Below are 25,802 nucleotides of genomic sequence, written 5' to 3' on the forward strand. Positions count from 1 at the left end.
CGTGGGGGGTGCCAGGGGTGCCAGCCGCACCGGGCGCAACATCTGGGGGGGGGGGCGCGCTCGCTGCCTCCGGAGTCGCCGAAGAGCCACGGGCGCAGGCTGTAGCAGAGCCGCATGTCTCGCGGCGCCCGGCTGAAGGCGCCCGGCAGGCAGCGGCTCTCAGCGCTCGCTGCGGAGGACGCGCCAGGCAGCCCCTCCTCACAGCCCCACCTCCGCCGCTGCTGCTGCAGCTGCTGGGCCGTTGCATTTTCCTCGCCTCTCTGCCCCCCTCCACCTCCGGGCAAGCGGCGTCATTTGGGCAGCAGCGCCAGCGGCAACTCGCAGGTTAGAGGTTAGGGGGGCGCAAATTACGTGCCTTGCCCCGGGTTAGGGGGCGCAAATTACTTGCGTTGCCCCGGGTGCTGACAACTCACGCTACGCCGCTGCCTAGGACCCATGTACCTATGGGACCGCATCGCCTGGTATGCCCTGCGGAGGACCTTAATGTCCACAAATGACAACACTTTGGAGGTCCCAAGTCACAAGGTGGTTAGATTGGTCTCAACTAGGGCCAGGGCCTTTTCAGTACTGGCCCCGACTTGGTGGAACGCTCTGTCACAAGAGACCAGGGCCCTGCAGGACTTGACATCTTTCCGCAGGGCCTGCAAGACAGAGCTATTCCGCCTGGCCTTTGGTTTGGACTCAGTCTGACCCTTATGTTTCCCTCTCCTTATGGTTTTGATCTATGGGCTACTATTAAAATGAGGCTGCATTTTAAATTGTATTTTAACCCGTATTTTAAATTGGGTCCCCCCTATTATTTTTTATTGTAATTTTACTGGTGTTAGCTGCCCTGAGCTCGGCTCTGGCCAGGGAGGGCGGGGTATAAAAAAAAAAATATTATTATTTTATTTTGTGGCATATGTTCCGGGGTCCTTGGGCAAAGAAACTGATGTGAAAAGTGATCCCAGAAGTTAAGTAGTTCCAAAACAACCGGGCATGCCCAAAGGAAGCAATTGATATGAACACAGTAGCTCGTGGCTTTCCAGGAAAACAACCTTTCGTGAAAAAGATGACTCTGTTAAATGTTTTTATTCCTTGGGAGAAAAGAGAGGACAACTACATTGAAGAGCATGTTAAATGAAGGCATTTTGAAAGCATGACTAGCACTTGCTAAACGTAGCATTTTCTTAATGCTACTGAATCAGGCAAATAGGGGTGGAATTTAATTTTGAATCTATTATTCACATTATAGGATTAAAAGCCTCATTGCCAATCAAGCCTAATTATGTTTCATTTGAAAGTCTGTTGTTACATTCTTGTGCCTATCAGTTTTTTTTCTTTTGTAAAAAAAAAAAGGAGACAAAAGACAATCCTTACCAAATTTGGACGGCAGCCTTGATTCCACGAAGGCTATCGGGATCTTTATTTTGTTGAGGCTATCCTGTTCATGGCTATAGGAACCAAATGGCAAAATTAACTGTGGTAGTGAAAACTGTTTTGTATACAACTAGAATTTAGGATAATGTGGCGTCCTAGAGATAAATCAGAGGGGTGCTAGAGAAGATTGTGTCTTTTATTTCTTATAGAATCACACCCCTTCCATCCAGCCCAATGAAGAGTTCCAGGAACTCAAAAGCTCACTTTGTCTTTTGTGACATTTTGTTGGCCCTAATAAAGCTATTGAGGGACACTGGTGGTGTTGTGGGTGAAACCACTGAGCCCAGGACTTGCCGATCAGAAGGTCGGCGCTTTAAATCCTTGCGACGGGGTGAGCTGCCGTTGCTCAGTCCCTGCTCCTGCCAACCTAGCAGTTCGAAAGCACGTCAAAGTGCAATTAGATAAATAGGTACCGCTCCGGCAGGAAGGTAAATGGCGTTTCTGTGTGCTGCTCTGGTTCGCCAGAAGCGGCTTAGTCATGCTGGCCACATGACCCAGAAGCTGTACGCCGGCTCCCTCAGCCAATAAAACGAGATGAGCGCCGCAACCCCAGAGTCGGTCACGACTGGACCTAATGGTCAGGGTCCCTTTACTTTTACCTTAATAAAGTTATTATCTATGGGTTTTAAAGTTCTCCTAACCAGCATGGCTTCCTCTGATTTTTTAACTTTAAAATATCATACTGAGATGTGGTGTTTCTGCCCCACAAAAAGAACTCTTTTCCTCTCTTAAGTCATAAAACTTCTGTGAGTCTTGTATTTCTAAGGATTACGCCCCACACGGGGGGGGGGGGCTATTGGGCTGTTTTATTTTTATTATGTATTTTGTGGTTTTATATCTTGATTTTATTCTGTGAACTGCCCTGAGACCCCCGGGTATAGGGCGGTATATAAATTCTAATTCTAATTCTTCTTATTTACTACGGCTGGTGTAACCCACCCAGCGATGTACCGGTACATTTATTATTTGATCCATGTCACTCCTGTATGAAAGGACTCTGACAGCTGCTATACATGTGCAAAATGTGATTATGAATGGCACAAACATGCTGTATCAACTTTTGCCTGATGGAAGTGGCAACAATTAAAAGGTTGAATTTATGTCCAATTTTCTGGCCAAAACCTGCTATTTTTATACATAGGCACAGTTCATAGATCATGCCATGCACGTCCATTTTCGCCATAGGTGTTGGTTCAGAGTACAAAACATAGCAAAAGTGATTTAAGGTTAGAATGTTGCGTCGCAGTTTACAGCTGCTTGTACTTGGGCTCTCAGGTCTCTTTGTGGAGTAATGAGTAAATTGGTGCTGCCTTTCAGCATATGAACATTTTGGCAGCTCTAACAACATTTAAAGAGGACGAAGAAGGTACTTTTTAAAGTCCCAGAATGATATAAAAGCTTGCATAGACATTTAAATTAAAGTGGATGAATGGGGAGATGTGAATTTCTTACCCATAAATACATATCTTATTAATAAATATGGCTGTGAAATTCATGGGCTATAAATCATACTGTTATTGTGAATAAATACTTTTTATTAACAAATAAAACACTGATGGCCTTATTATTAATAAATAAATCCACACCCAGAGAGAAAGATGCTGATAGACTTTGGAGCTCAGGAGCAATGAACTAGCTTCTCTTTTCAAAAATAAACTCTAGAGGTGTGTTTAGCTTAAGATTCTCAAACCACCTTTCTTATTTTAGGCCTGCACTAGGATAAGTCCTTGCACGCTGGATATCCAGTCACCTGCCGTCATCACTGCGCTGTATGAATCTGGAATTATCGGGATGGGGAAACTGAGTGTGTGAGTGTGACAGTGCAGAATAAAGTCTGGTTAGCAACTGTTGCTGCTGCCACATGATATGTGCAGAGATTAGGAAAGAATGAGTTATGACCTCAGTCCAGCTGTCTTATTGCTGACTCACAAATCTGAAGCAGGCAGGAGGGGCTTCTCACCAGTGAGGCATTCATCATGTTGACCGGTGTGGAAAGTTGACATAAAAGCTAAATAAATGAAGTAGGGAAAGAGATGGGCAACAAAAACAACAGCCTAATATCTAAGGAAGCCAAGTACTTGGGGAGGTGTGAGCTCTGAAACAAAGCATTCGGCTCCAAAAATAAACCAAAGTGCAGTTGCTGGGATTATCTGGGCTTGTTTGCTTGTTAAATCTAAGCCTTTATATACTAACTGTTAGCCACCTTAGGGATCTACAAAGTGGTTTGCAACAATAAAAATGTCTTAATACATTGTGTTGTTGTGTTTTTAAGGAAACAAGTAAAACCGCTATAAAACTAAAGTAAAAAAGCAACAGCCGTCTAAATTACCACACAGCTCAAACCTGTTAAAGGCCTTAGGCAAAACATGTACCAACTTCCCACCTAAAAAGCATCACCAAGGAGGCCAGTCAAACCTTTCCTGAAAAAGATCCCAGCAGCCAGGGTGCTGCTATTGAGATGGCAATAACTTGTGCTACCACTATCCACACCTTCCTTGGCAAGTGGTACATCTGAGCTGGTCTGTTTCTGTCTCGCAGCTGGTGGTACTATGTGACTGCATAAAAAGAAGGTTGGGGATCCTGTGGTACTGAGGCTGAATACAGCCCTCTGGCCATCTCTGTTCAGCCCTCAGTACTCTCCCCTCACCTGCCTGCCTCCACACATACCCACTCGATTGCCTGGATGGAGTGACGGGTGTTTGCCTGTTTAGAAATCTCTGGGTTTTGGAAGGCTGGAATGAAACCCTTTGTACAAAGCTGAGAGTCACACCTGTTTCTCTGCCAACTTTTATCTTCTGGCCTTGCCCGCCACTGGTATGTGGCCTCTGAAAGCACCTGCCATGCTGCCACCCACTTAATGGTGGAGCTGCTTCCACTTGCCAGGCCAGTGGCCAGGTTGAGGCGGCGTGGGCACACACACCCCAGCTCTGAGAATCAGCATGCCTTTTTTGCCATATCATTTTTATTAATTTTACAATAATGCTTTCCATTACAATTGTATAACAGGATTATACAATTTGGCTTTTTAGGACCATGACTTCCTTCAAACCTTCCTTATGATTTTCTATCTTTCATTTCAAATTTCCGCATTTTCACTACTTAACCACTGCTTTCAAATAAAAAACATCAAAGCATCATATTTTCTTATTCTTCTCTGCAGTGATTTTTATACCTTTCCTTACAAAGCTTCTTGCAATCCTACCAACGTGTTTGATTGACTACAACTGTCTTTCAAATAATTTACAAATTTCGTCTAGTCCTTGGTGAACTTCAGCCTGTCTTTAATAGTCAGTACAGTATATTTTGGTGGGAGTGGGGTACTGTTATTTTATTATTTGGTGTAAGCCACATTGAGGACCACTCAGCTGAAAAGGCAAATATTTTAAGTAAATAAAATAAATGGCCTTGATGCACAGATTTATTCCAATAGTGTGTGTGTGTGTGTGTGTGTGTGCGCGCGTGCGCCTGTGGAGGAAGATATATGCGTTTTCTCAGTATATTTCCATTTTCTGCTGGTGCACTGCAGCACAAAACAGAAAACATGGCAGGCTGCTGCCAATACATACTTTATGGGTTGTTCTACAGATCCCACCCCCTGCCCAAAAGTGGAAGATTCTCCATCAGTTGTGATGAAGTATACAGGAAAGGCCAGCATTTTCATTCAGACCATGTATGTTAGGGAGGCAATTTTTTCCCCCAGATTAAAAGCCTTTACCACACACCCCAATCTGCAGAATGTGTAAACTGAGATGCCTGCAGCAGATAACAGTTGTGGTAGTATATTTTGACAGGAATCTGATGAAAAGTTTCACTGTTGTGATTAAACCAGTGGCACACAGGGCCAACCAGGCGTGGTCACAAGCACATAGATTTTTCGTGCAATAAATGCACACTTCTTAGTGGTTGCAAAGAGTTCATGCAGTAATATTACATTTTCCAAGAGCTCAAAGTTCAAATGATTTGTATCAGGACAAAAATGATATGCATCCATTGCTGTAGTTGTGTGTGTGTGAGAGAGAGAGAGTGAGTGAGAGAGAGAACACAGGATGAAATGCCCTCATACAAGCACATTCCATTAGATAGTCCTTCGGATTCAATTACAGTGAAATCATAGGCATGTCTTCTCAGGAGTAAATCCTATTGATTTCAGTGGGACTTACTCCCAGAGAAGTATATGCAGGATTGCAGTCTTAGAGATAAATAGCCTTTCCCCATACATGCCAATTGTCTACATGCATAAATATTCTGGGCACGCAGTCTCCCTGCATTCTAAAATAGTATGGTCCTTAAGAATCACGACACGTAATTTTTTCTGAACATTGAAACCTGCTCCTAGGTACCCATTTCATCCTCTATAACTTGGCTAATCAGCCCATATATAACCCTGACCTGTGATCAGCTGCTCAGTTTCATTGGAACAATCCCTATTGATTTCAATAGCTCTTGCTTGAGTGTAACTATCTAGCTGTGTGTTTGTGGTTCCGCCATTCCAAGTGATTATTATGTTTGTCACAGGCTTCATCTTAGTCAGGAAAAAGTGGGAGGGTAGTGAGTGTGTACCTTATACCTCTAATTGCATACCATACTGACACCTGTAATTGTTTTTTGCTCATCTTCTCTGTTCATGTTCTTAAAAGAAACATCCTTACATCTGGTGGATGTAACAATACATTCACCTAATAACAGCAAATATTCTAAAGGTAGACCTCTCTCTTTGTAACTAAAGGACACACAATATCAGTATATAAAGAATGAGTTGAAAATTAGGGGGGGGGATAAAAATGTTAATTTTAGTTGTGATTATAGAATCAGACTCAAAGTGTTGATATTTTCACTAATTCTAATATTTTTTGTGCAGAAAGAAATTATCAAAAATTATTTAAAAGAAAAAATTGTTACATACACGATTATATGTCTAAAATCTATTATCTATGGTACAGGGAAGGGTGCGTTCTCCATTGTATTGTAAGCTATTTTTTCATTTACAAAAATACTTCTGTGCCATGGTTTTATTATAAATAAATAAATCAAAGCAGTTTTCAACACACACACATTACAAAAACCTAGAATCATAGCTCACCAATTAACATGAACAATAGTATTTTTCTTCTCCAACTGTATGCATAGTGGCATATAAAAGTTTTCAGAAAACATTTAAAAATTACAACAGAAGACGCCTGCTGAATTTCAACCAGAATGGTCTTGATTACATTGAAGGCTCAGTTTTGAGTTGACGTCACATGATCCTCAAGGTCTCCTGGGACAACCAGCAACACCTCCAGTGGATAATCTCAGTGATCAAGCTGAGATACAAGGGTTCAGGTGATCCCCAAGGTACACTGGACCTCAGTTTTTTCAGGGCTTGAACCTGGCTTAGTGGTAGATGAGCATCTAGTGCAGATGTTTTAACAATGGTGTTATGAGGAGGATTCTTGTATGTACCTCTAATTACAGGCTTCCTCAACCTCGGCCCTCCAGATGTTTTGAGACTACAATTCCCATCATCCCTGACCACTGGTCCTGCTAGCTAGGGATCATGGGAGTTGCAGGCCAAAAACATCTGGGAGGCTTAGGTTGAGGCTGCTACTTTTCTCCTTCCTGATCAAAAACAAAGGAAACAACAAAACAAACTCCAAGTCAGTAATATTTTCACATAGATGAACTTACATACTTCTGTGTTCCTACCTTCCTACCTTCTCTTTCATTATACTGTTGCTTGGCCACAGAAAATGTTTACAATTATTATATGGTCTATACAGGACCAAGGCCAGTAGTAACTGTCATAGTCAAAATAAAATAAAAAAGTTCCTTCCAGTAGCACCTTAAAAACCAACTAAGTTAGTTCTTGGTATGAGCTTTCGTGTGCATGGGGAGGTGGGGGAGGGGTCTCTCCATGGTCTTTCAGTCAAAATGTCTGAACAGAGACATTGGATTCTTATCTCATTATACATGACTAAGCCATTTCTCACCTTCTCACCCCTTGCCTTTTCCTGTAAGACCTATTACAGTTGTTAAGAGTCGACAACAGGCTCATCTCAGCTATCTGCCAATCTCCCATTCCCACCACCCTTCTGAGTAATACCCCTCCCCCCCTTCTCACTATATAGAAGGATCTGGCAACTTCTGTTTCAGTGTATCTGAAGAAGTGTGCATGCATACGAAAGCTCATACCAAGAACTAACTTAGTTGGTCTTTAAGGTGCTATGCTACTGGAAGGAACTTTTTTATTTTATTTTGACTATGGCAGACCAACACGGCTACGTATCTGTAACTGTCTTTCAGTACAAGTGGCAGAAGGAGGTGGAAAGGAGCCGAAAGAGTCTTAAGGTTATATAGTATAGTGTAGCATACTATGACCATTTTCATGTTCTTCCCCAATTCCTCTACCCCCTTTTCATTCTGCTTTTGCTTCATTCTGCTGCATGCATAGATGCAGGGTAAGATGAAATATGAAATGGTAAACAATGCATTATGCACAGTGGTTTTACACAGTTATAAAGAGGCTCAATTCATTCTTGTCCAAGAAATAAACAGTTGTGATAGACTATTCGTACCCACAAATAATTAATTCAGGGTTTATAATTTTATTACGATTTGAATTTTCAGCTTCCGCTTTACTATTTGTTCCATTATATAAAAAACATTCCCAAAATGTCATCTCTTAAAAGCAGTTCTCTCTCCTCCCTAAATCAATTTGCTCAGTGTATTTGTCCTCTTCATGATTTAGACATTGTTTTAGATCGTTTCCTTTTATTGACAGTGATTCTAATCTGTTGACTTTCTGAAACAGTAACTCCTCGGATATTGGCATGGGCTGCTAAGGCTTCCCATTATTATCTAATCCTTTTGTGGGAACACAAACCCATAGGATCTCTCTGAATGGAGGAAGCAAGAAAAATGTCTTACTTCTTTAGTAGTAATCCAGTGGTTTTATGCTATGGTCCAGGGACCATTAATAGTTGACTTTTAGGTGCCCTAAAACTATGAGGACAATAACAGAAAATGCCAAAGAGAGGGGTCTTTCTTATGGAACTAATATGCCTTCTAATGAGGCAAACATGGAAGGTAACCCACACATTCCATCATAGCGACATATAAGAAGCTGAATTCATTATCAAGAATGCGAGGGGGAAGCCCTGGGACAGCAGCAGCAACACTGCTGTGAGCATCATAGGAAGCAAAACTCTCACTAGTTATTTGCTGCTATGAAACACTTCCTGAAATGTGGGTTCTAAAGAACCAATGTGTACAACTGAAAGACCAATACCCAGAAAACATTTATGCTAAAAATATGAAATGTTCAGTGCACAATAATTGCATGTGTATTATACACATGTTAAACTAAACTCAAAGCAACAAAACAAATCCATACTACCAGATCTCAAATGAAGTATAATTATAATATAAAGTTGAGCTTAATAATAATAATAATAATAATAATATATAATAATATAATAATATTGAGCTTAAGTATAATTATAATACGTAAGGATGCAAGTGGCACTGTGGGTTAAACCACAGAGCCTAGGGCTTGCCGATCAGAAGGTCGGCGGTTCGAATCCCCACGATGGGGTGAGCTCCCGTCGCTCGGTCCCTGCTCCTGCCAACCTAGCAGTTCAAAAGCACAAAAGTGCAAGTAGATAAATAGGTATCACTCCAGCAGGAAGGTAAACGGCATTTCCGTGCGCTGCTCTGGTTTCGCCAGAAGGGGCTTAGCCATGCTGGCCACATGACCCGAAAGCCGTATGCTGGCTCCCTTGGCCAATAAAGTGAGATGAGTGCCGCAACCCCAGAGTCATCTGCGATTGGACTTAATTGTGAGGGGTCCCTTTACCTTTACCTTTACGGTTGAGCTGAAATGACTGCTTTTCACAGCAGGGTTATGTAGATGAGTTGCAATGGGGCAGAAAGCCTTGATATCACCCTAGCATAGTAACAAAAGCAAATACTACTAGCTAAGTGTCATAGTGATGTCATCACACTGGCCATACAGTCTCTAATTTGCTAGGAAATATCTAAAATAAATGGTGCCAATCCATCTGCCACCTAGGCAGTAGCTAGTAAGCAAATTATGAAGGAAGACATCATTCATTGTGCATATTGTGAGACAATTTGCTCCTTTCCTTGTAGTCAACATTTTTGTGCCAGAAACATAGCTTGAATATATCATTAATTAAAGGATCATATGAATAACTCAAAATATAGTAATATGAGCCATACCGATATACAGTGAGTCATGCATTTCCATATATCCGGTGACTTCCATAGTTCAAGCAATACAGGGGGGAAAGGGATAATATCGTAAATGGAACGAAACCCATGAAAATTAGACAAATGTCTCTTTCTCTTACTTATAACAGCAAGATCATTGGTACTATTACAACAAATAGTATTACACACCTCTTTAAATCTGACGTTTTCCATCATATTTCTACTGCTGTATTATTTTTCCCATGTTATTTCTGAACATTTAAAAAAATCAAAATCTGTCGGGTATTTCATGTTTGGACAATAATGCTTATTGGGTAGCAGCTTGACGCTCAACTCTACCACTACTGCTATTAACCCTTTGGCACTGCCCTGTCATACATATTTTTAAACGCTACAACAGAAAGAAATGCATTTTATAAAGCCATAGGGTTCCAGTTTATCTCTATACACAATACACCTCTCAAGTGAGGCACAGGTAGAATAAGAGACCCTCCCTCATTCCTCTTCCAGATATATTGTTGTACTTACTTTTATTGAATCTGATATGTACCTTCCTATCTTTTAATTGATGGTGCTAGTACTTATTCGGGCAGTTACCCATTTCCCACAGTCTTTTTGCTGTCTGGAAGGTCTCCTTTGAAGGCTGGTTTGGATATTCTCTTTTTGTTTTAACCTATCTGTTTAGCTACAAGACCAGGAACAACCTGCCTCTGTGGCGTTTGAGAAAGTTGAACAGTTGAGAAAGTTGAACGGTCAACCCTCTTCCTCCCCCACTTTATGTCAGGAAGCTCACTAAGATAAAGTCTAATGATGTAACCTTCTTCAGTTATGCAGAATGGGTGCCAGGAATTCATGAGGTGATGGAGGCAAGGACTCTGAACATGCAGGTGCAGTCGCAGAGGCACAGCTACCAGAAGAATATGTGGGCCAGTGCACCCGTGGCCCAAGGATGTGGCACCGCCATCCTCTGAACTTCATTATAGAACATCTCGGAAGACCTGAGCGTCTGCATCTTGAAGTACAGTACTGCTAACAATCAGGCTGCAACTGCTATTATTGCCATATAAGGGCTCCGTTTCAGCTTGTTCCTTGATGGAACAACTTCAGAGCTCTGCCTACGCATCCTCACATTGCCCGACAACCTGGCTGAACCTTGCCACACTGCAGAGCAGAAGGAATGTCCAGTGTGGTTTCCTCTCCAGTCTCCAGATGCTGAACTCCCAACTCCCAGCAGGCCTAGTTGCCGTGGCCAATAGTCAGGGATGATGGGAGCTGAAGTCCAACAATATCAGGAGGGCACCATGATAGCAACCCCTGATGCAAGCACGTAAGCAGAGGCAGTCGAGACAAACTTGCTAGCTTCACACACAAACCACACTACCATTCTCATCACTCTCCACAAGTCGGAGGGTAGGGGTCTGAAGCCTATTCTAGAATGCCAATTTTCCAAGGTTCTAAAATATGTCAGAAGCCTCCATGAGTCCTGGAGATGGCTACTTCAGGTAGTTGCCCGCCATGATTTAGAGGGTGACAAGAATGACACTGGGGGCAGAACTAGTCTGATTTCCCCCGTTCTCACTTCCGTGTTAGAGAATGCTTTGAGAGGGTTCTTCTGATTTAGGCTTGCTAGCAAAAGCAAAGAACTAGTAGAAGGAGAGTTCAAAGAAATTCTTGGGAATGTTTCCTCGTTTAATTCTCTGACTCCACTGATAACCTTCTATGTCAGAAGGAGGTATATCATAATCTCTGAATTGTTAGGATAGAATGGCAGATTTGAATTATGAGGGTTTTGTTGCTATGAATTAGATCATTATCTCACAGGTTACATTTTTCTGTAATGTTTGATAGCTCTGGGAAATAACTTCTGGTTGCCTTTTTTTGCTTAGAAGCTTATACTGACAGAATTAGTTGATACTGATAAGGAAGAACAAGAGCTTGATAATTTTCAGTCCATTTAGAAACCAGCAAGTGCTATGCACCCAGGCACTTCTCAAGAATTATGCTTTAGATTGTGTGAGCCTGACCTTGCACTGGAGCTAAAGAAGAGTATTTAGTTTACAGCTTCACACTCACAAATGTGAAAATAGAAATTTGTGAGTGCAAAGCAAAATAAAGGCACCATTTCAGGTTCCTGTAATCCTCTGATTAATACCTGTCAGGATAGCTTCTTGTGCAGTTATAAGAATATTTATTTATTACATTTTTAATCATACCCTTCTGCCTAGGCCTGAGAGCAGTGCATATGATTTCCTCTTTTCACCCTCACAACAGGCATGAGATCAACTGGCCTGATCTTTCTGGTTTAGTGGAGATATGAAACTAGCCCTTGGTTGACATGGTCCAACATTCTAAGCAGTAGTGATACAAGCATTCCCGTGACATCTGGAAGGTATGCATAGGATAACAATCCACACAATGCTTTTCATGAAAATGAGCTTTAACTTTACTCAGGACATTTGTGGGGGCAATCAAAAACAGAATTTTGGGAGGGGGAAGGCAAAGTGAGAGAGAAAACAAGAAGACAGAAACATTTGAAGGTGTGGCAGAATCAAAAAGAAACTACACTAAATGCTTTAGCTCACCTCTTCTTCTTTTCTTCTTCTTTTAATTGTATTTTTGCTTATCTCCAAGGTGGTTGTTTTTTTTAAAAAAAATAGAGCTTGTTTGCCTTCTCTTTGATAGGAGAAAATATTCCTTGCTTTAAGCATGTCCCTCCTTTAGTTTTTTAAGCTACTCTTGGACACTTAGTCTGAGCATGCTATTTGGGACCTGCATGTTTAGCTCATGAATAGTTTGGAATACAGTCTGCAGTTTTTTAATACAGGTTTTGGTTTTCCCTGAATTTATTTCTGTTTTACCTTTCATTTCTTCACTTGTGGGGCTCAGATGCCACTATTCCCATTGTAAACATTTTTCCCTCTATGTTTTCCTGAAGATATCATTGCCATAATTAACTAAAATTTTCATTTTTATCCTACCTAGATGAAACGATTCAAAGGGGAAAGTAGCTGGTGAGAGCAATATAGCCAATAACTAACGACCTCACCCTTTCTGCAAAACCTGGTGCAAAAGATTAGACACCAAGTTGCACATATACGCATGTAATATTTTTCAACTTTGTGGTTGCATATAGTTTTAAAATCGTAAGTCCTGTTGAACACTGTTTCCAGCTCCATTCAGACTGTTCCCAAATGTATTTTTTGCATGCAGTTTCTAGACATGACATGCCTTGTCCAGTTTGATTCATCAAGTCTCTATCCTCACATTTAAATTGCTCGTAAAAATGTTACCCATGATGCTTACATTACACAGGTCTCCTTTATGCAGGCTTACTGACATGGCCTATGTTCTTTCATGGGTTAATCGCTTTTGGTTGTATTTGTGCTTATTATAAAGTTATTATGCTGCACTGTGAAATTAAATAGCAACAGGAAACCCACTCCAACAGAAAGGCACTGTGTTTTAAAATTGTGTTAGGGGACCCCAGAACTTCAGGTGGGAATCTCAGATTCTAGGACTGCATCTTGGTTTGAGGGGTCCCCAGCAAAGTGCCATCTTGTGACCCAGCTCCTACATCAGTGGGCCCTCTGGCAGGCTTATATGCTTCAGCAGTAAGGGCTGAGTGGGCTGAGTGGCTGGGTCTGCAAATCACCCTGAAACACAGTAGTAGAGATGGACCTAAATCCATCCCATGTCAGTTTTGCTGGTGTCCGTAATAAGCCTGTTTCATCCTGTTCTTGTAGGCTTCTGAATGCACACACGATCTGCCTGTAAAATGTATAAATTTTAAAATGTATTTTTGTGCACACGCTTTAGGGGGTGGGGCCGAAAAATAGCATTGCAAAATCCAGAGAAGTCTGAAAACCAATTTACGGTTGAGTTTGGATCTGCAACCGTAAGTTCAGGGATGTCAAATTGGCTTGGTCTGCTGCAAAAAAGTGGAGCAAATGAATTCCTCATTCCCTAACACATTATGAATTCCTCCTCCAGTACCTATCCCTATCCCTGTCATTTAATTTCCTACAATGCTACACCAGGGGCATTGAAGATAAGTAAAATAAGTAAAATAGTGAGTGGTTCACGTACTCAGCAATTTAGCGTTGAGGGTCCAGGATTAGCACAGCAGTGAACCCTGCCAAGGTATCTGGGCCACAACAGCTGCCTGAGAGTGCTAAGTGCTTGGCCAACTCTGTCTGAGCCCAAAACTTAGAGATATGACTGGATCTTGGGAACTCAGACCTTAGAGATATCTGCAGAAGGAAATGCAATGTTAGTCCTTCTAAATTGACCACGCCTGATATCAGCGTCTGCCTTCTGCCTACTCCTTTTCTCCTTTACCTTTTACCTACCCTGTTCAACAGAATAGTGTGTGCTGCTTTCTTGCTATCTTTCATGTTGTATATTCCAGAACCTCCAGTTTAGGCTGCCGTCTTTGGAGACCTTGACCTGGAAATGCCATTGTGTAGTTCTTGATTTGGTTATACATGGCCCTGAATGTGGTCTTGAATTGGCAATTTTTCCAAGATGACAACATGAGCAAGAAATGAACCCAATACTAAATTCACCTTCCCCTTTCTCTTAACTTCAGTTTCCCTAGCCACATTTTTTCCCCTAGACATGGTGCTACGTTGAAATATGATACACCCAAAATCACAGAATAAAGAATATAGCTGCCATTGTTATCCTGTTAGTGGATTGCTATAAGGAGAGGAATACTGAGCAGAAACAGAGCCATGAGTTTCACCTAGTGTCTCCTTCATGGAGAGAGAGAGCAACTTCATCAATGCCACCTGAGGATATCTGCATGGATATCTGCATAGCCTGCTTCCTTCATGTTTTCAGGAAGGATATAAAGATCTTATTCCAGAAGCCATTTGGTCAGGAAACTGACCAGGCTATTTTAGCTATGCTTAAGAGTATACTAGTGGGTGGCGCTGTGGGTTAAACCACAGAGCCTAGGACTTGCCGATCAGAAGGTCGCGGTTCAAATCCCCACGATGGGGTGAGCTCCCGTTGCTCAGTCCCTGCTCCTGCCAACCTAGCAGTTCGAAAGCACGTCAAAAGTGCAAGTAGATAAATAGGTACCGCTCCGGCGGGAAGGTAAATGGCGTTTCCGTGTGCTGCTCTGGTTTGCCAGAAACGGCTTAGTCATGATAGCCACATGACCCTGGAACTATACGCCGGCTCCCTTGGCCACTAAAGCAAGATGAGTGCCGCATCCCCAGAGTCGGTCACGACTAGACCTAATGGTCAGGGGTCCCTTTACCTTTACCTAAGAGTATACTGCAGGTTTCCCCTCATGCTTTTTTGTTTTTGAAAATTATTTTGTATTGCAAGTCACCTGGAGTTTTTGAAGGTAAGCAAAGAGGCAGGTTGGAAAACTGATTAAAATGTAAAAGTAAATAAAAACAGATGCCCTAAGAGCATTTTGATGAATGCATCATTGAGGGATGACGTGATTGCCCAGGACCATAGTTTTCCAGCACATGTACGCTGCATGACCCTGCAGCAAAACACTTGCATTTACAGCGGCACATAAAAGCATTGTGTGTGCTGATACACATTAACTGGTATACAAAAGTGCTATCTGGTAAAATTCTGGAACATTTCAACTCAGCCTGCAACGCATAGATGAAGTAGGAACATAGTCCAAGTTCATGCAGAGGAGACAAGGCCCAACCTGCGAAGTGGCTCTGTTAACAAGAGGATGCAGGGCCCATTTTCTCCCAGGATGAAAACTGTGGCTAGCAGTTTGGCATGAAAAGCCTGGGTGATATTGCAGGGATAGTCAAGGTGGTGTTTTCTAGAATTTGTGGATTGCAGCTCCCTCCATTCCCAACCATTGGTCATGCTGGTTGGGAGTGGCAGTCCAATACAGCAGGTTGACAACCGCTGTGGTATTGTGTTTATGAGTGTTAAAACCTTTTCTGGATTGAATCCTGTGGCCATGATCCAGGGAAGTATTTTCACCCATGCAAAGAAAATGTGTGTACATAGAGAGAGATTCTGTTTTATTTACTAGCACAGTGGTGAAGGTCACTTGTGAATCACCTCTTGAGTGAATTGTGTCTTGATGTGGTGAATGTTTCAATGCCAAACAGCGCACACCAAAACCACCTTTGCTGTGTGCATGTCTCTCTGGATATACTCCCAGACGTATTGGAGGAGCTCCATGCTTCTTTGATTATTTCCTTTAATATTTGATCAAGGGCCTTATGCACTTTGAAATGTGTCTGATTCTCTAGGTTGGCCATGTATCCTCCTTTACAGAGGATAGTCCTCAGTCTAAAAAAATAATATCTTCTATCTGAAGTAAGTGTTGTCTGGTGCAAGTCTAATATAAAGAACTGTAAGAAAGGAAACGGGCTTGAAGTTGCCCTTCAACAGTTGGCAGACGAGGCACTTTGGTGAGTTATTGTTTTATTTATATTATGGTAATTATTTCTATGTTTGCATTTATACCATAAATTAGCTCATATTCTTTTAATGCAAATCTGCATCTTCTCCCCTCCTTTCTGGTGTTGCATTTCTTCTTTTTTTAGCAATGCAAAAGCGGCCATCCTTTGATGCCCTGATGTGTTAATTCTAAGATCTGTCTGTAGGACGTTTCATGTTCCAAGAATTCACCTTGTTCAAGTTTGGGCCAAGAAAGTCAGTTTCAGGAAAGCACTAGAAAAGATTCAAGTATTCAGGACTACACAAAAACACATACTTAAGGGTATGTAATTGAAAATAGGTAGTTGACAGCATATAGCTGAATGCAACAGTGTGCAGTCCTATCCATTTCTACTCAGAAGTGAGCCCAATTGAAGTCAACAGAACTTATTCCCAGGTAAGTGTGAGTAGGACTTCTGTCTAAGGCTGCACATTTATCTTGGAGTGACTCACAGTGCAGTCCGTGCACATTACACATTTATGTATTTTTCATCTTTGTTGGAAGCCACCCAGAGTGGCTGGGGAAACCCAGCCAGATGGGCGGGGTACAAATAAATTATTATTATTAGTAGTAGTAGTAGTAGTAGGAGGAGGAGGAGCAAGGCTTCACTATACTCCATAAAACGTATTCATGGAGGTCATGAAAGTGAGTCCTCCATAGGGTTAGCTTGGTGGGCTCCTACATTCCTAGGAATAGAGGGACCGTTCTCATCACAGGTTCCCTCTTGCTGACTCTTCTAAAAGCATTTAAATTAATCCGTTATATACAGTGTTTCTGATCCATTGCATAGTCCTACTCTCACCTGCTGCTTCCTGCATTCTTCCACCTTCATATAAATATTATTTTCAAATAATAATAAATAACTGTACTTGAGCCACATGAGGAACTTGGAACCGGGCTCTGGGGACTTTTGCATAGCCATTCAAGTATTCTGGATTTAGTTGTCCGGTTTTTACTGACACTTGAAAAACAGCCACTTCCTTATTAATAGTAATTATTTGTAACATTTTGGCTCACCCATAGATATGCCTACATGGTTTATAAGTTTCCTTGTGGGTCAGAGCATACTGGAGATAGTCAATAACGTTCAGATGTAATGAACTAGCCTTGCCTGGTAATACTATTGAAACTGTGGCAAATTAAACAATTATTTCAAGTTATTAGAGAAGCAATCTGCCATAACCCGCCTTGAATTTGTGACAGCCTGTGCCCACCTGGTGCCCTCCACACCCAACAGACTCAGCCAGGTTGGGCTGCCAGATTGATCAGAGCTGAAAGCCGGAATGTGGCCTGTAGATGCACCGACAGCACTGAGCCCTGACTTCCTATAAAGCAGTTTCCTGTGTTCCTACATTAGTACATTTGTGAGCTCGACGACTTCCAAACCTGCAAAGTAATTGAGCCGCACGCCACCTAGCGGTGAGATCATTTGCCAGCCGACAAGATGCTCGGGGAAAATAATTCTTAACTGCGCCGGAGGTGCCACCAAAATACTGTCTATATAGAGTCTATTGTCGAGCTTAGATAGGAGCAACAAAAGAAACGCCTGTTTAAAACACTTGCTAGGACTGACTTCTAATAATCCCAGTAGCTTTTAGATTTAGACTATGCACTGGCTGTATAACAACAGAAGTGCAGCAGAGCATGTATTTCTCCTTGATATCTTTTGTGTCAGGCTAGCTGTCTCAGTGTACTGTTTGAACTGCAGTGTCAGCTTTACTTAGGAATCCCCTTATATTTGTACAATTGTGTGTCCCACACTACCTTAGCAAGGGAGTGCACACTGATGTACCAAAGAGGTAGGGCTTGATAAGACTTTCCCCCTACAGCTTTCTCACTTCTTAAAGGTCTGGCCAGTCACACAGTATTGCTCTGCGCGAAATATCGTGAGCTCCGTTTAGATCCTTACAATTTTAAGAGAATGTGTTATGTACTAAGCTTGGATCCTAGAACAATAGGCAAGTAGGATCCTAGAATGCAACAACTGATTGGCTTGCAGGAGAAGACCAATCAGGCTTCAGGAGGGAAGCAGAATCAGCCAATCAGAATGATTACACAATTCATTGTGTAAATAATGTATATAAAAGCCTGAGGTTTGGGGCCAATTCAATCATTGTTTTACAAGCTACAATAAAGAGCATGAAATATTATTATTAGAAGAGGGACTAGTGGGGTGCCACAGGGTTCTGTCTTGGGCCCGGTCTTATTCAACATCTTTATCAACAACTTGGATGATGGACTCAAGGGCATCCTGATCAAATTTGCAGATGACACCAAACTGGGAGGGGTGGCTAACACCCCAGAGGACAGGATCACACTTCAAAACGACCTTGACAGATTAGAGAACTGGGCAAAAACAAACAAGATGAATTTTAACAGGGAGAAATGTAAAGTATTGCACTTGGGCAAAAAAAATGAGAGGCACCAATACAAGATGGGTGACACCTGGCTTGAGAGCAGTACATGTGAAAAGGATCTAGGAGTCTTGGTTGACCACAAACTTGACATGAGCCAACAGTGTGACGCGGCAGCTAAAAAAGCCAATGCAATTCTGGGCTGCATCAATAGGAGCATAGCATCTAGATCAAGGGAAGTAATAGTGCCACTGTATTCTGCTCTGGTCAGACCTCACCTGGAGTACTGTGTCCAGTTCTGGGCACCACAGTTCAAGAAGGACACTGACAAACTGGAACGTGTCCAGAGGAGGGCAACCAAAATGGTCAAATGTCTGGAAACGATGCCTTATGAGGAACGGCTAAGGGAGCTGGGCATGTTTAGCCTGGAGAAGAGGAGGTTAAGGGGTGATATGATAGCCATGTTCAAATATATAAAAGGATGTCATATAGAGGAGGGAGAAAGGTTGTTTTCTGCTGCTCCAGAGAAGCGGACACGGAGCAATGGATCCAAACTACAAGAAAGAAGATTCCACCTAAACATTAGGAAGAACTTCCTGACAGTAAGAGCTGTTCGACAGTGGAATTTGCTGCCAAGGAGTGTGGTGGAGTCTCCTACTTTGGAGGTCTTTAAGCAGAGGCTTGACAACCATATGTCAGGAGTGCTCTGATGGTGTTTCCTGCTTGGCAGGGGGTTGGACTCAATGGCCCTTGTGGTCTATTCCAACTCTATGATTCTATGATTCTATGAAATCACTATGGCATTCCTGAAGGAGCGTCTTTACCCCCGTTGTTCTGCCTGGACACTGAGGTCCAGCGCCGAGGGCCTTCTGGTGGTTCCCTCAAGTTACAGGGAACCAGGCAGAGGGCCTTCTCGGTAGTGGCATCCGCCCTGTGGAACGCCTCCCACCAGATGTCAAACAGAAGAACAACTACCAGACTTTTAGAAGACGTCTGAAGGCAGCCCTCTTTAGGGAAGCTTTTAATGTTTAACAAACTACTGTATTTTAATACTTTGTTGGAAGCCACCCAGAGTGGCTGGGGAAACCCAGTCAGATGAGCGGGGTATAAATACATTATTTATTATTATTATTATTATTATTATTATTATTATTATTATTATTATTATTATTATTGAGTATATTTCATAATGCAAGTTCTGCATTATGCAGAAATGTCCCAGGTTGGATTCCTGGAATCTCAGGTGATAGGAAAGACCTCTGCCTGAGATTGCAGAGAAGCTCTGCCAGTCAGAGTAGACAGCATCAGGTCTACATGGACAAACAGTCCTTTTTGCCACAAGGCACGCCTCTATGCCATATACAATAAACTTTTTATGATAAACATATTGGGGTCTTCCTTAGGCATGTGAAGGACAACAGTGATGTTTGTTGATTGCTGCAGTTGATGATTTGTTCTTGTTGACACTTATGCTGCTCTTTTATTGACAGTTGTTCGTTTTATGAACCATTTTTGTTGTTGTTACAGTGCATTACTTTTACTTATGCTTTACTTATGCTTTGCATGTCACTTGGAGAATTTATTGTGGAGCAAGCAACTTAAAACAATTAAATAGTAATAAATTTCAGAAATGACTCTTCCTGTGACATTCAGGATTGTAATCATGTGGGAGCAGGGCAAACAGGATTGTGATAAATGACCCAGCGGACACATTAACCTGAAACTGTGGTGTACATGTAAATAAGATGTACACATGCAAGCAGAATGAAGCATGGCCAGTCTCAGGGGGAGAGCTTGTGTAGGCTCTGTTCAGACCTTTGGAAAACCCCTGGTCACATGGCAGGAGTCTACATATGTAACAGCAGGTAAGCATGCAGACTCTGCTATGGGGACTTTTTTTTCCTTTTAAAAAAGCCAAGAATTGGACTCATTTTACTGGTATAATTAAAGTTTATTTTAACAAGGCACTTGATAATTTATCCCACCTGTATCCCACCCTCCTTTGACAAATATTTTTGTTCATTCAGTTTAATTGGCATTTTACTTTTTCTTAAGCTTTTAGTATGTTTACAAGCAATATTTTATAGAAATTAGTGATTATATTGTATGCATGTTTATTCTGGTTGTTTTTTTTTAAAAAAATTGTTAGTTGTGTTTAAATAATTTTACGGTATGGTTTCATGGTTATGTTATACAGCAGTCTGAGAAGAGAGCAGAAAAATGGGGTGTAAATAGGAGTAGGAGTAGTAATTTTATTATTACTTATTTTATATTGATGTTTAAAATATTATTTAAAATGCAAATATCAGCTCTATTGTTTTGAAGATAAGGAAAACAAGGAACATTGCCAATCAAGTTGCAGGCCATTTTTGTATTTAATGAATAATTAACCTTTTTAGATTATTAATAGTATGGCTTCTAATTATATTATTGTATGAATCATATCAGGTATTATGTCATATGTCATAATGTATGAGCAGAAATGGATAGAACTCAATAATTTATCTCTCTTGCCACTAGAGGTCGGAGCACATACACTCAGGAAGAAGGATGAATTACTAATGTGCATTAGCTGTTGTTGGAATAAATGTGATTTTTCTTTTTACCACATGTGAGAGTATAGTAGAGAGAACATAAAAGTAGATAATCCCCACCCCTACGTACAACATTAAAAGCTAGGTGAGAACTTTCAGATGATGACGGAAGCCCCCAGCATCTCTCCCCCCCCCCGCCGAAAATTCTCATTAAGAAACCTTGTAATTACCAAACCAGTTCAAACCAAGGTGGTTGGATCTTTTACTTTAAGCAGTCCAGGAACACTGTACTTCAAGTATGGCTCCGCATCTAACATGAATTTGTGAGACAGCTAGACTTGCCTCAGGAGTCAAAACTTGAGGGTTTCCCCCCCATCATCCCTAACGTTTCTGTCTTTCTGTCTTCATGAAGCCCTTTTATAAAAAGGAGATATTTTATTTTATATACCCACCCACCCACCCTGTATTTTTCCGTCTATAAGACGCCCCCATGTATAAGACACCCCTATTTTGGGGGACTCCAGTTTAAGAAAACGGGAAGAGATGGCCCCCATGTATAAGACACCCCCAAATTTTGGACATTATTTTTTAGGGGGGAAACCTAGTCTTATACATGGAAAAATGTGTGTGTGTGTGGGGGGAGTCTGTACCTTGAAACACAGAAGTGGTGTGGAGTGCTGCAGAGAGAACAGAGAATCAGAAAAAAATGCATCTCTTCCTCTAACAACTAATGGACCCTTTATTTGCTGATAGGGGAATCGTATCTAGGCATAAGACTAGGCATATATTTTATAATTCAAATCATAAAAATGCCCCTGCATCCCCCAAGTGTGTGAGCATCCTATTTCAAAGAGCAAAAAGGTTGGGCCAATAATGCAAAGCAACAACAACAAAGAACCACACCAGTCAAATCTGCTACCTTTGCCCATAGGAAGGTCGATAGTACACTCAGAACATTATGATTATAATTATTATATGCCTTCTTGTGCCCAGCTACTCTTCCTCCTCTTTTTCTAGCACCTCTGAATTTTCTCTCTTCCATTCTGAACCTTGTTTTCTTTTTCCTGTCGTAGAGGGCTTCTGAGCATCTTAACATTGACATCTTCCTGCGGCCCTACTTGGAAATATATTTTTTTATTATGAAATCATCAAGCCTGCCATAGGAAACCAGAAACATCAAATCCACAGCATTAAGGTACAACGATCTTCCAGACAAGAGCCTAAAAGCCTTTGTAAAGACAACCCATGAATATCTTTTGGAGGCATCTACCAACGTAAGAGAAGGGGAGGTGCTGTTTGTTGACTCCTGCTTATCCCCATAGCTCTCAATATACTCTGAAAACTTGTTCCACGGGACTGGGGAAGCCCACCGGAACACCATGAAAATCAGAAAAATCACACAGAATCAGAAATAAAGGCATTTCTGCCTTCACTAGCTCAAAAGCCATTCCCTGAACAGTCTGGCAGTATTAGATTTCCCCATTTCCCCTCCTCACCCCAATGTAGATAGTGTTCGGTGAATGAGGAATTTCCTGATTATTTTTAAATCATCTCCATTAGAGCTAATGACTCCTGCATGCTTTGTCTTTTATTCTCCGTTTGCTGGTGACATTGCCTCGTTTTGTCTTCTGCATTCGCTAATTGCATTAAGCAGTTCTCACAAAATGAGCTAAAATGAGATGCACCCTGATGAGGGTCAGTTAAGAATAGCAGAAGCCTGCACAGATCCTACAAGTTGTCTCTTCCCTGTCATCTCTCATTTGAAGACAGAAAGCGTGATATTTGGAAAGGATATGAACGAAAAAGCTGTAATGAAGGCCATCTTTTTTATGCAAATAAAACTACAGAATATGAAATACGGTTTGATTCGCCCCTCTATCATTTGGCTGTAACTGCTGAATTGATAAATATGCCTGTGCAGGTTTAGTTCTAAAACAGAATAAAACAGCTTCAAAGGAAGCTACCTTATACCAGAGCAGACATTTTATCCATTTAGCCCAGTATTGTCTCAGGCCAAATTCTTTACTTCAGTTACTAAACAAACCTTTTACCTGGTAATTCCAGGGATTGAATCTGGAACCTATCCAGCTCAAGGCATTTGCTCTGCTACTGAACTATGTTCCCTTTCCACCACATGGCTTTGTGGGAGGAAAGATAGAAGCACATCCTTCAAGACACATATGGTGCTTTGCTATGCCCTTCCAAGTCTACATAGCTAGAAAGAACCAAAGTTGGCTACTTCCACAGTAGCGGGAAAGAACCAGGCAGTGGGCCTTCTTGGTAGTGGCGTCTGCCCTGTGGAACACCCTCCCATCAGATGTCAAGGAAATAAACAACTATCTGAGAGCCAGTGTGGTATAGTGGTTAAGAGCTGACTTGTGGACTTGTAATCTGGTGAACTGGATTCGCGTCTCCGCTCCTCCACATGCAGCTGCTGGGTGACCTTGGGCTAGTCACACTTCTCTGAAGTCTCTCAGCCCCACTCACCTCACTGAGTGTTTGTTGTGGGGGAGGAAGGGAAAGGAGATTGTGAGCCGCTTTGAGACTCCTTTGGGTAGTGATAAAGCGGGATATCAGTTCCAAACTCTTCTTCTGACTTTTAGAAGACCTCTGAAGGCAACCCTGTTTAGGGAAGTTTTTAATGTTTGATGTTTTATCGTGTTTTTAATATTCTGTTCAGAGCCGCTCAGAGTGGCTCGGGAAACCCAGCCAGGTGAACGTGGTATAAATATTTATTTATTTATTTATTTATTTATTTATTTATTTATTTATTTTGTATCTCAAGGCAAGATCCAATGCCAGCATATAATTATTAGGTGGATATAAGTGACTAACAATGCAAACGTATACCTGCCTGCTTAACTCCCAATAAGTTTATATATATATATATATATATATATATATATATATATATATATATATATATATATATATATATATAATCTCTTACAATTACCGTATATCCAATCTTCCCCCCCACATTATGGAATCCTAGGCCTAGTACTCTCCATACCCTCTAATTATCCCAATTTTCCAGGGACAGTACTGGAATTACAAAAGCCATCTGGGCTTCTGATTTGATCCTGGAATGTCCCTATTTTTCCTTCCTGTGCTGCTGCTACTGCCAAGCTCGGGAAAGTGTATGAGCAGGCGTTTGTCCTGAGTGATAGCGGCCTCTCCATGGCTGCTGCTGCTGGTGGTCTCCTCCCTTGGGCAGCTTGTAGTGGCTACTCGAGAGCAGGTGAGGAAGAGGAGAGGGGCTGCCACCACTGAGGCCCAGAAGGCAGGGCTGCCCTGGGTGGAAAGAAAGAGGGAGCAGAGGAGAGTGCAAGGAGTCTTGGTTTTTTAAAACAATACTTTGTGCATCAGTGTCTAATCTAGAAGCCTGCAGCTGGGGAAGGGCCATTGCTCAGTGGCAGAGCATCTGCCTTTCAAGCAGAAGTTCCCAGGTTTAATTCCCAGCATCTCTGGGTACAGTTGGGAGAGGCGCCTTGAAATCCTGGAGAGTTGTAGACAATACTTAGCAAGATGGGTCAATGGTTTGACTCGGTACAAGGAGTCCCTTCCTGTCCCATTGATGTTTACCTGCATGGGAGAAGATATATCTCTTAAATGCAGAAGGTTTATGCTTTCAAATGAAAAAAACACACACAACTACATCATTGTGTGCCTTAGTTGTAAATTGGCTAGTGCCTTCCCCGTACTTCCTTCCTAGTGACTAAAATGAAACTTGATTAATTTTGTGCCGCCAGGGGGCACTGCCTGCTAACATATAGTGAAAGTGAAAAGTCTTCGCACAAATTAACAACTAAGGAAGACGGTGTTATACTGTTAATTCTAACGTGATCACCAACAATTATACTATTTTATTTTTTTCATGCGCTGACCTATATTTTTGTTCAGATATAAGAAGAAGAAGAAGAAGAGTTTGGATTTGATATCCCGCCTTTCACTCCCCTTCAGGAGTCTCAAAGCGGCTAACATTCTCCTTTCCCTTCCTCCCCCACAACAAACACTCTGTGAGGTGAGTGAGGCTGAGAGACTTCATAGAAGTGTGACTGGCCCAAGGTCACCCAGCAGCTGCATGTGGAGGAGCGGAGACGCGAACCCGGTTACCCAGATTATGTGACTACCGCTCTTAACCACTACACCACACTGGCTTTAATGGTATATTGTGCAGTGCTACTATTCCAAGCAGTTAGTTGGTTTCCAGGAAAAAAAAAAACTTAAAGCACTATCCTATAAATGTTTATTTGGGCAAATGGACCCATGGAGTTAAGTGGGGCTTGTTCATTAAGTGTATATATGCACACTTACATGGGAGTATGCCCCATGAACGCAGCAGGGCTTATTTCTGAACAGACTAAGTAGGATTGCTCTGCAAATTTTATATCCTCTATCAAAATAATTAACATTTAGAAGTAGTAAGAAATGTGCAGCACAACTCTATTTACTCATGTTTACTTATGCTTTACTTGTGTTTTCATTGCAGCTAACTCAAAGGAAAGTGTACACAGGATTTCAGTCTTATTGTAGCATAAGTTTCTTGGAGATCACAAGATGTTTCTCAACAAAGAATTCTGTTGAATTTGAAGAGGCAAATGGTTTCTTGCAGCAAAAAGATGTTTTGTGGGCTCTTGTCTGCATTATCTTATTCAGGTATGTAGCCGTGTTGGTCTGATGAATATCTCTGAATAGAGATATTGGATTCTTGTCTCATTACATATGCTAAAGCTATTTTGGTCATCTGCATACTATCCCTTGCTTTTTCCTGTAGGACTATTGCAGTTGTTAACAGTCGTCAACAGGTTTACCATACCCATTGAGTCAATCACCTACCTCCTACCT

At 41.6% G+C, this 25,802-nt stretch overlaps 1 long non-coding RNA gene across 2 annotated transcripts in view; it reads left to right on the forward strand.

Annotated features, from left to right (window-relative positions):
- The window catches only part of LOC310704825, a 74,682-nt gene that overhangs the window by 26,698 nt on the left and 22,182 nt on the right, over positions 1-25,802 (forward strand). The window contains exons 1-2 of one of the 2 annotated variants that reach the window (XR_014525051.1): positions 16,258-16,462; positions 25,447-25,613. This is a non-coding gene — a long non-coding RNA (uncharacterized lncRNA). Of the gene's footprint in view, positions 1-16,257; positions 16,463-25,446; positions 25,614-25,802 lie in introns of those variants that run through there. The other variant, XR_014525050.1, reaches the window with a different exon arrangement.

This window comes from Podarcis liolepis (assembly GCF_965112155.1).
Source record: "Podarcis liolepis genome assembly, chromosome: 4".
NCBI lineage: Eukaryota > Metazoa > Chordata > Lepidosauria > Squamata > Lacertidae > Podarcis > Podarcis liolepis.